Raw genomic sequence first — 12,321 nt, 5'->3', positions numbered from 1 at the left:
CTGTACATAAATAGTTTCTTATTGGTTTAGTGTAAATACAATCGGAAATTTTGACAACTATGACTGGAAGATCATTTATGACAGGATGTTAAAAAAGTTTTTTTTGGTGATTTCATGCTGTCATTGGCCAGTCATATCCTGTTCCTCTATTGTGGGTTGGGTTTTTCTAGAGAAAACATAAAGTGGTCGGGAGGAACAATGATTGGTCGTGGATGACGGGAGTGGTAGGCTTCCCTTAGGTGATGGGATTTTCCTGTCTCCTCTCAATATACCAATGGGGAGTTGCACCTGGTTGGTGGTATGTCTCTGAAATGGCATTATTTTATTTGCCTGATAGGTGGCTTATCTGGAATTTCATGTGACACACACATGAACCTGTTATTGCTGTTTAGGGAAATAATAATAATAATAATAATAATAATAATAATAATAATAATCAACTTTATTTGTATCCCGCCACAACTCCTTAAGGACACTAGGAGTGGTTCACAATAATATATACACACAAATATATCCAATTTAAATTAAATCAGTAGTTAATAACGAGGCAAACAATATAAAAATAAAGCAGCATTTTAAAATTGCATAAAATTACATAGAAAAAGATAAGACAAGGTAGGTACTTCTTGTGCCCTCATGGGAGATAGGGTGCCAAGCAATCACCTAGTTCAGTGGTTCTCAACCTGTGGATCCCCAGGTGTTTTGACCTACATCTTCCAGAAATCCCAGCCAGTTTACCAGCTGTTAGTATTTCTGGGAGTTGAATGCCAAAACATCTGGGGACCCACTGGTTGAGAACCACTGATTTATTTGGACCCCAAATAATGGTTTTGAACCATATGAGGACAGAATTCAAATCCCTCTTCAGCCATGACACTCACTAGGTGAACTTGGGCCAGGTGGATCTTTCAGCCGAACCTATTTTACAATGTTGTTGATAAGGATTAGAGGCGGGAGGAGGGAAATATACCTTGCCTTGAGTTCCTAACAGTAAAAAGGGATCTAAATGTAAATAAATAAATACTGGCATGACATGAGCTTGTACTTAGAAATACATAATTAAAATAAGCCTTCTCAATAAGCTTTTTTGTCATCACGAGACACTCAGCTCAAAGAATGGTGTGAGTTTACAAAATAGAACAATAGAATCCTAGAATTGGAAGAGACCCCAAGCTCATCCAGTCCATCCCTCTTCTGTTATGCATGAATATACAACCAAAGCACTACGACAGATTACCATCCAGGCTATGTTTAAAAACCTCTAGAGGAGACTCCAAAACACTCCATGGCAACATATTGCATTATAGAAGTTGTATCTACAACTTGGCAAAATACTCTGGATTATGTCATGTGAACTGTTCATGGTGAGATTAAGGTCATTATGTTTTATTTGACCCATGTCATCAGATGCAATGCAATATTCATTTAATGGAAGATGATGTAAATGGGGCTGGTATTCCTTGTGGTACAAGAATATAGAAGTGGCTAAATACAGGGAGGGGGAGAAGTAACAGTTGGTGTATAGAATTCAGGAAGGATCACCCACCACCACACTTTCTCCAGGCTCTTTGCTTTGAAGCATTACTGTTTTTCTCAATTCATCTTGATAGAAGACTGCCTAGAAGCCATTTACGTGCAGTTCTGACTTCCTTAAAAAGTGCAGTTTATTAACTGAAAGACTGCTGGACCAGAGGGAAAGGTTTTAAAGCACAATGATATGGCATAAATCTCTGCTGTTTTGAGGTGGAGGAAAGCATGCAAGCAGCAGTACCAGAAATCCTATTGTGTGCATGCAAGTATTTTGGCACAACTAAATTAACAATCTGGAATCTAGCCTAAAGAACTAATACTACATCAGTGAAGATTATTTATGATCTCCAGTTATGTTCCAACTCTAAACTTAAACATGTTCATTTATAGAGATCATTTAAATGCATTTCCAGATTAAAAATAAGTCAGGCTGCAACACCCAGCAAAAAGATAAGGAAATCACACATTGAGTGTTAAATGTCCTCAAATGAATTCTGACATACAATGACTCTAACATTGGGATTTCTGGCCAAAATTTATTCCGAGGAGTTTTGCCACTGCCTTTCTCTATACCTGAGAGAGTGGGACCTGCCCAAGGCCACTCAGTGGGCTTTCTGAGGCTGAGTGGGATTTGAACCTGGACTTGCGAAAGTGAAAAAAACAATAAATAAATTGCTAATTTTATAGCTGAGAAAACACTATCCTAGGAATGTATAAGTCTTTCAGCTAGAAGCTGACCACAGAGCCACTCTTGAGGACCTAGAGATTCCTAGAGAAGTATTCTCTCTAAAAATTTCTAGATCCTCCAGCATGACTGGAGGAAGCAATCCATAAAGTCATGCTGGAAGACATAAAGATTTCCAGACATAACATTTTAATCAAATCTATGAAAAATCACAACTGCAAAAGCAAAACTTCAAATATGGAGGGACAACTATATGCCAATCCAAGGTCTGAACAAAACTACTACCCCACTGTCACCACGATACTAAAGGATGTTTTTCTCTCCTCCAATCCTGTATAATTATACCACCAAGGCCTTTTGCTTCTCCGATTTTGAGTAGGATCTTGGCCACTGTGTGCATACACATGCTTCTAAGATGCAGAATATCTTGGCACACACCCATACTTCAAAGGTGCAGAATATCTTGGCACACACCCAAAGACTGAAATTTTGATCTATGGTAGAAAAGATCTCCCTTCTAGGTTCCAAGGAATCACCAGTTATCACTTATGCTAAAACGTATTGAAGATAATATACTTGGGGGTATGTGGTCAGACAGATGCTCTTAAGAGTATAATTCTCCACTGTATTGATTATGCCGTTCATGACAACTGAAGTCCATATCAAGGTGAGGATCACTTCCATTTCCCAAGTTTGCAATACATTATCACATGCTGGAGAAAATGAAGCCACGTTTGAAATATATTCCTTCATTCAATTGTTCAGCTTATTCAGAGCTTGGAATGCTAGGTTTCAAAATTAACTGGGGTTTAGTTAAAAGGGGAGAGGGGATGGAAATAAAATGGAAAAGGTGAATAACTTAAAGGAAATGTCCAGAAAGAAGAAACACAAGGAGGAAAATATTGTACATCATTATCCAACTCCATAACACTATATGAGCAAAGTAAAATTATAAAGGGATCAATTCTAGTTGAACTCACCTAATACTACACAGGTCCATATAATATATAATAACATGAAGTATAATCCACATTATAATCAATAGAGAATATACTACTGAAGAAAATCCCTCACTTCAGCTCCAGAAAATTCGTTTTTTCTAGGCTATCTAACAACTGAGCCACATGATCTATTTCCTCTGATCCTAATGCTATTTCTCTTTGGACAGCAAACCTTACGAATGTTTTTCTGACTGTAACAGATGGAAGAGGTATATACTCTAATGAATTCTAACAGCTTATTTCACTAAATCATATTTCTAACTTCATTGTTAATTGGAGAATTTAGAAAAGGCAAATAACTACAGAAATTGAGAGAATTAATAATTTAACAAGTTAATTAGGCAGTTAATTCCAAGCTCTCCGTTGATCTCCATATTTTGTTCATCTAGAACATTTTAAAATGGCTAGACACAGAAAGTTACTGGCTTTTAAAAGATTTATTTCAATTATGATAAAACAGGAGGAAATTACAAAGCTTCATTTGAAAACAAACATTTCCTGTGACCAGTGTAATTAGAGTTACTTCTGGGTTCTTGTTATTAATAGAAAATACAGCTGCTACGATGATGAGATTTTCTAATTTCCATTTCTAATATTAATGAAGAAGTTGGAGGGGGTACCAGCTTACAAGTATGACTATAGTTTTCCAGAAATAGTAAGGCAGGGCAAGTCCTAATTTAAAGCCAGTCAGGTTTAGTACAAAATTAATGTATGGAACCATAAACACTGGACCGGCAAAAAGAAACCAACACCATCAATACAAAAGAGAAGAATTCAGAAGGTATTTGTTCCATGTTTTGAAGGAACTGCAACTCCTGGGTTGTAAGGTGAGGGGGTGGGCAGGCAGAAACCATAGAAGCCATGAAAGGGAAACAATTAAAAATATATTTGTTTAATAACGTTTTTGGCTCCATGAAGAATGTGGAATAGAAACATAAAGAACTTTTGAAAAAAAGGCAAACAGGTCGGATTGCAGGAGGGGGTAACACATTGCCAACCAAATTATTGTTAATTTTGCCTACCTTCAGAAGGAGGTAAAATTGCTCTTCCCATCCATTAATACTAGACCATCCTTAAGGAGGAAGAAGCACATAAAATATGTACAACTATTCTCCCTATGTTCAGTGTAAACAGAATGGATTGCAGACTTTACTACTCCTGGCAGAACTCAAATCTAATCCCTGTCTTAATATCTCTCGGTGCTTAATCACTCAGTACATTTCGAACTGATAATATCTGAGGAGATTCAATTGCGAAGGAGTTTTTGTGGGTCACTTGGGAGGGGGGGTCAGCTCCACCCAGTCTTGATCGCTCCAGGTTCCTCTGCCTCTACGTTCCAGGATGTATTTGCAATTTTTCCTATCCTGCCCATTGTGCCATGAGGGAAAGAAAGGTGAAGGAAGTAACTACTGTATATATTCATGTATAAGTCAAGGGCAGGTTTTAGGAGCAACATTATGGATTTTGATAGGACCCATGGATGATTTGAAGAATATTCACAGAATAATCCACTTTGCCAAGCTATGCGGTTCCTGAATCCACTGCACATACTTATGCATGTCTACTTTGAAATTAATGAAAGTTTCTCCCAAGTTAAAGGAAATACATATCCCTGGTTTTCCACATTTTGGAAGAACAATCACTAAACATACATGACCTGCATTATTCTTGTCTAGAAGTCTAAACAAGAAAAATGTTCAGTAAGTCATCACAAGATACCAAAAGACACATTCATATACTGTTATAACAGTTCATTTTAAAAGCTTCAATAACTTCCATAATAAAAACCCATTTATAATTCTGAGTTTATCTGGCTGTGTTCTCAAGCATTTTTGGCAGACCACTCTGATTATCTTCCACAATATCTCCTTCATAGAAAAAAAGAGAAAGGAATATATTCAAGTAGCAATTTTTTAGATGTTTTCCTATTCAATTAATGGAGGATTTAAAAGGGAACAATTAAAGCAAAATAGTGTGGTTATATGAATGTCTATTGTTTTTTTTCCCCACTGTGCAGTCCTGGAAACACCTATATTATACAGGTGTGCTGAGAACATGGCTGGATTGCCAATAAAAATGTTTGATTTACCCAGCTAGGTAAACCCAAGTATTTTTGGTGTTCCTGCCAATTCTGCACACAAGGAAGAATGACCCACTTGTGCAGGCATTAAGACAACTGCACGTGGTCATGTATTCTGTGCCCATGAAAGACTACACAAACACTACACCACAGCTATCTAAGCATCTGGATCACAGGAATCAGGCAGTATATCCATAGTGAATTTCTCGTTAACTAAACAGCCTTACAAAAATTCACTTGTAGAAGCTGAGACCAGCACACATCAAGTATTTTTGTCTTCAAATGGCATTGGCAGCACTTGCTGATTGGATCTTTGTGCCTTTGGCAACTGTCAGATGTATAATGTGCAGCAACATCCAGTGCTACCACGGGGATCTTTTACTGTGGTGGTGTTCAGCTAGATCTCAGCCTTTATGCCAGTGTTATATTTTGTTTGACTTATGTTGACTTTCAAGAAAGGAGAGATATAGGTTCACCTTCATAAATACATTTAGTTGGTTGAAGACATATGGTTAAGGAAATGCAGACTGCAGAGGAACAAATAGTCCCCAGAATATCTATTAACTAGGTTCCCATATATGCAACCTAGTATTTCTGTATTTATATAAGGAGTCAAGCAGATGTATATATTACTCACGTACAAAAGGGTTCCACATACTTAAGAGACACACAAACCTTTTTGAACAAATATTTTCACCCCCCCCCCCCCCCACACACACACACACTTCAGATCAGGGTTCCTGAATCCAGGGAAGCCTACATCTAGAGAGGTCTACATGTGGAGGCTTCCCTTTTGCTGACATCAACACTCAATGGGCAGAAGTCATGCATGGAAGAGCAGTGTGATGGAATGTGCAGGTAACAGGTAAACAGTCCATCTAAACTAAATTGGTTTAACATATCCCTTACTACAATTTCAATTAAACATCAGCTGTGTGCATATTAAAACGTACACACACTGAAGTTCTGGTTCCTCTAATTAGCTTCCTCACTGCCATAACCCAATGGTTTAAAAGGTTCCAGAATCCATTTCTAGCCTCTCCAGGAAGACTGAGAATGTACAGAGATGAAGCCTGCATCATGTGTCTCCACAGATGAATGTAAAAGGAGTGGAAGACAAAAATTTGTATCTCAATAGCACTACAAGATATTTTTGAGCAGCATTTTGGCTCTGTTCCAGCAGAAAAATGGCTTGTACCAACCCCCAATCCCTGGCTGTTTATGTGGAACTTGACCCTTCCCAAGTTTCTTGAACCATCCTTTTTGTATGTAAAAACAGGGTGAATTGGCTTTCCTAGAAATCTCCATCACTGAGAATTCACCTTTTCAGTAGGTTTCAGGAGCTACTTACTATTAACAGCAAGATGTTTAATTTGTTTTTTAAAAGAAGTGAATTTCCAGCCACCTCCAGCTTTATTTTGCTCTGTCTGCAGTTTGGCAGTCCAAAGAGGTCCCTGGGCAGAGAAATGCCCACCTTTGCAGAATGTCCCTTTTATCTTCTTCCATGCATACATATGCCTTACTCTGCAACTCTGCCCCTTAATGCTAGCACTCTCTCTGGTAGCTCAGCAACAAGGAGGGTGTTAAGTCTGATATACATGAATGTTTTCTGTATATGTCAAGAAGAGCAAAAGACCTTCCTCCCAAGGCAATGATATAAGACTGGTGTCATTGCATTTTATATCATGAAACTGCTTTGGATTGCTCTATATGGATGTGGTTTTCATCATGCTTTTGCCACAAATTGCTCCATGTGTAGAATGTGGAAGAAAGCAGTTTAGTATAGTTGGAGAAATTTGGCTTCACTGGATATTATTGCACCACAACTTCACCCATCCCTGACCATTGGCCATGACGTCAGACTACGAGGCATTGGCATTCAACAACATGTGGACACCACAGTTTTTCAGTACCCATATAAACTTACTGTATTATGACTATTACTAATTCAGTTGTCCAAGCAATGGAGGAAATAGCATATTCTGTAAGCATATTCATGTTACAACCTCAAAGCTACAGAGTGGCCTCACATAGGCTCACCTAAACTTGCCAAAATTAACATGAATTATAAACCTACATTTACAGCAGGTTTGGGAAGCTTTCCACACCCCATTCATGTTAACAGACAAATCCTCAATGCTTTGAAAGGAGACTGCATCATTGGACTCACTGAATCTAGTGAGAATAGTGCAAACTAATTCATGTGTACTTTCCACCAAGACTAGTGGACTTGATTCCATAGCAAGTGGATGGGGAAAAAAAGCCTAGATCACTTTGCATGTAGAGAAGGGGAAAGGGATCTTATATGAAATATTACCTCCCTTTCTGTGTGAGGCATTTAATTTTACCACAAAAAACTGGGATAACTTATCAACCCAAGTATAAGCCGAGGATGGGAAATGAAGCAGCTACTGGTAAATTTCAAAATAAAAATAGATACCAATAAAATTACATTAATTGAGGCAACAATATGTTAAATAATGTATATATATGGATACAGCTATATAGGTACATGGATCTATATGTATATAGGATTTGCAAGGACCTCCAAACATATGAGGGGAAAATTCATATATAATATATAGATAGATAGATAGATAGATAGATAGATAGATAGATAGATACAGATATATAAGTACACAGGGATTGCAAATGCATGCGGGGGTTAATGCCTATATATCTGTAGGAGAGATTAACAAATATTTCAGGGGGAAATGCTTTTATAAGATTAATGGATATCTATATTTTTCTTCTTCCTAACTTGCAAGGGCGTATTTCCCTTTTCAAAACATTCCCTTGGTTAAGAGTGAGGTAGGCTTTGGAAAACACACTGATAAGGGAGGGCAAGAGAGAAATATATCATATATTGCAAGCAATGGCCTCCAGGTTGGCCTTGACCCCATTATAAGCCGAGGGAGGCTTTTTCAGTTCAAAAAAGGGGCTAAAAAACTTGGCTTAACGTATTGGGTGGGGGAGGGACTACACAAAGGCCAAGTATCAAGCTAAGAAAAGACTCAATATTCTACACTGTACTTTCTATGTTTGCCTTCCACTCTAAGAATACCAGCCTGGTACAGGCTATAGTTACAAATAATTTGAACTAAGTCAGTTACTAGGGGCAAAGTTAAGCAAACCAATCAGCATTCTATATCCCATTTTTAGCCAGTTCAGGATGGTAGATAAAGTTATGGTCTAGTTGTCAAGAGGACACAGGCTATGCTGGGCAAGCCTTAAAATGTCATTTATTTGTCTTTACAGACACAATTGCCTGGTAGCAGATAACACAGCAGGACTTCATTTTAAACACTGAGCGCATTTATTGCAGTGAATTTTTACAACATCATTCCACATTATATATTCAAAACACCAGACTATATACTGAGTAATGATATTCAAAATATACCACAGCAGCATGAAAGAGACATATGATGGGGTTTTAGATGAATAGAAAACAAATGAACATTATAGACAAAATAAATTCCACAGCTCTTGCGCATGAGAAAATGGTGGATATATGCATTTTCAAGTTGGCTGTTATGGTGACCCTATTTATTTATTTATTTACTTGGTTTTATACCCCACCTTCTCTCCCTCATTGAGGGTCTCAGAACGACTAACACTCAGCAACAATTTGATACCGTTCGAACCTAGGATAATACAAACTTAAAATACATATAAATCAAACACATAGACATTTTAACACCTCATATAAAACAACAGTACATGATAAAAACAGAATTAAAAATATCATTGGGTTTTCGTAGCTAAGAAATATTCAGAGGTAGTTTTGCTAGTTCCTTCCTCTTCCAAGATCAGACCTACTTTAGGATATTTAGATATGAGAGAAATTGCCAGATCCAAATCTGAACATTCTTATTTGTGCAAACATGTCAGACAATAACTGTTCACAATGAGAAGAACTGATGTCTAGCTTTAGAATATTTTGCCTGCGTGCCAGGTATAGCTATTTTTATTTACTCCTCCTATGTAATTAACTCATCAGAAGTCATAATTCACATACTTGCTCCAGTGCATTAATGGAAGGATGAAGGAGAACAAGAAGGGTCCCTCCCTCCAACCCAGTGTCTGTCCAATACCATTAGAGCAACATAGTAGTTACTACAGATACATATTTACATCAGTAAAAGTGCTTTTTATTAAGGCAATCAACCTGATTGGGTGCAAAAGGAGATTTTTGTCTTTTCTCATAATTTCTTTTTAAAATTCATTTTTAATGTTTTAAAATCAGTTTTGTATTTTAATACAGTATTTTAATTTTGTCATATTTAATGTCTAAATGTAGGCCGAGTATCCCTTATTCAAAACACTGGGAACAAAAGTGTTTTGAATTTCAGGATACAGTAGAGTTCTGGTTATCTGTCATAAAGGGGCGGGCTGAATGATGGATAACCGGATAACCAGGACTGTTGGATAATAGGGAGGCCACATTCCAAGCCAGGTGCATGACAGGGAGGGAAGGGATGCTGTGTCAAGCCTCAGGCTTCCTCCCTTGCTGCAAAGGAAGAAGCCTGGGGTTTGGCAGGGAGGGAAGGGACGCTTCTCTCCATGCCAAGCCCTGGGCTTCCTCCCTTGCTGCAAAAGAGGAAGCCAGGAGCTTGGAAAGAGGCAGCAACACTTCAAGCCCAGTGCTTGGTAGGGAGGGAGGTGACTTTTCCGTCCTGGCAAGCCCTGGCTGTCTAGAAAAGCAGCTGTCTTTCTAGTCAGAATGCACAGGGGGGCTCTCCAAGCGCCTGGTTCTTTCCGGGAGGGAAATGTCTGTGCGAGCCGAGTCTCGTCCCTCCTGGTAAGCTGCTGCGCGTTGCTGCCAGTAAAAACAACAACATGCAGCAGGCCTCTCCAAGCGCCGGGCACCCGTGGGGAGGGGCGAGAAGCCAGCATGTTGGATAATACGGAGTGTCGGATATGCGGAAGTCGGATAACCTGAACTCGATTGTACTTATATTTGCAAATTGGTATATAATGAGGTATCTTGGAGGTGGGACCCAAGTCTCACATAACATTCAATTTCTGTGCAGAAAACAAAGTCTGTGTTCACTGAACCATCAGAAAGCAAAAATGTTAGTCACTCAAGGACAATTTTGGAATATTTCAGATTTCGGACATTCAATAAGTGTAACATTTATTGTATTTTATCATCAGTCAGGAGAGTTTTGATTGTGTGTTCCTGCATGGCATGAGGATTGGACTGGATGGCCCTTGGAGTCTCTTCCAACACTGGGATTCTAATGTATTTTTATTGCATTTTATTTATTTATTTGCCATATTTATACTCCTCCCTTCTCACCCCGAAGGGGACTCAGATCGGCTCACATATATATCGGCAACAATTCAATGCCATACAAACATATATCAGCAAATAACTATTTTATTGCATTTTATTTCAATTTTACAGTTTTTCTATGTTATGTCCCAATTTTGAAGAGAGAAGCAGGGTACAAATCTGATAAATACTGTACCTCCAAGCAGGGGGGGAAACATCATGCTGGTTAAATATTACTACAACTTGGGTTCATTTTAAGAGAGTCTATAAACATGTTTCTAGATTTATATCAGCAAATTTCCAACTGTTGAACTGATTCTAATTTATGAAACTACAAAATCAACCAGGTTTGCCTAAAACACCTCTTCTAATAGAGTTGTCTCTTGCCGGAATTGTTCAGCACCCACAAACAAACACAAAAATGTTACCACTTTAATTGCTATGGCTCAATGCATTGGAATCATGGGATTAGTAGTGTGATGGGGCACCAGCACTCTTGAGAAGGCCAAAGACCTTGTAAAAATACTGGTACTATTGAGTCATGGTAGTTAAAGTGGTGTCAAACTGCATTCATTTTGATGTGTGAATGCAACCACGGATTCCAATCCACACTCAACATATTATTCACTCCCTACATTTTTCTCTTGGGGCCTTTCCACACAGCCATATAATCCAGAATATCAAGACAGAAAATACCACAATATCTGCTTTGAACTGGGGCAGGCATGTAGCCCGGGGGGGGGGGGGGGGCTTGAGGGGCTTCAGCCCCCGCCTCTGAAATTCTCAGAGTGGTCCAAGAGAAGGCCTTATATTTATTATTTAAACTGTTATGTTTATTCATATCATGATCTGATCACCATGCTCAATATATCCCATATGCATGGCGGTTTTGGGATAACGATACAAAAGGTTTGCTAGGGTAGATTCTATCACACTCAGACTCAGCCCCCCACCCCCACCCCCGAATCAAAATCCTGGCTACAGGCCTGGAACTGGGTTACCTGAGTCCACACTGCCACATATTCCAGTTCAAAGCAGATACTGTGGGATTTTATTCAGCTGTGTGGAGAGGCCTTACTCCCAGAGAGAAGGGAAACACATCATTTGAGGCACAACTTTCAACAGTTATCTAGTAGTGTCTCACTTTTGGTAAATATTGAAAGAGAACCAAACAAAATATAGACAGCGCTATCTTCACACATTTGTTAAATTTTAAAACAACCACAGGCCCCTTCCACACAGCGTATTTTAACATTAATATCAAAATCTGAAATATATAGACAAAGTCTTTACTTTCTCTGTGTGTGTGTGTGTGTGTGTATCCGCTATGAGCCGCTATGGGTGCGTATCTACACCCAGTTTGACAGTGCTTCCACTGCTCAGTAGCTCAATATCATGGAGCCAGAAACCCCCAGATGGCATGACAAACCAATTTTTTAAAATTCTTTTTCTTTCTTTCTTTTCTTCTTCTTTCTATTATTTTCTTTCTTTCTCCCCCCCCCCCTCCGTTTTTCTCTCTTCACCTACTTTCAGAACCCTTTCACCTCCCTCACTTTCCTATCAATATATTGTTCCACCACTTTCGATGTATTATGTTTCTTTACAAAATAAAAAAAATAATGAGCACAAAAAATATCATGGAGCCGTGGGAGTTGTAGTTTGGTGAGGCCTCAACATTCTTTAGCACAGTGGTTCTCAAGCAGTGAGGTCTCGACAACTCCCAGAAATCCCAGCCAGTTTACCA

The 12,321-nt window shown here is 38.6% G+C and overlaps 1 protein-coding gene across 10 annotated transcripts in view; it reads right to left on the bottom strand.

The window, feature by feature from the left end:
- Positions 1-12,321, bottom strand: part of agpat4 (1-acylglycerol-3-phosphate O-acyltransferase 4) — a 78,302-nt gene that overhangs the window by 65,171 nt on the left and 810 nt on the right. The gene's annotated exons all lie outside the window — the stretch shown is intronic.

The sequence above is a fragment of the Anolis carolinensis genome, chromosome 1, assembly GCF_035594765.1.
Source record: "Anolis carolinensis isolate JA03-04 chromosome 1, rAnoCar3.1.pri, whole genome shotgun sequence".
In the NCBI taxonomy this organism is placed as follows: domain Eukaryota; kingdom Metazoa; phylum Chordata; class Lepidosauria; order Squamata; family Dactyloidae; genus Anolis; species Anolis carolinensis.
The sequence above is the reverse complement of the archived record's forward strand: the minus strand, read 5'-3'. Positions and strand labels throughout refer to the sequence as shown.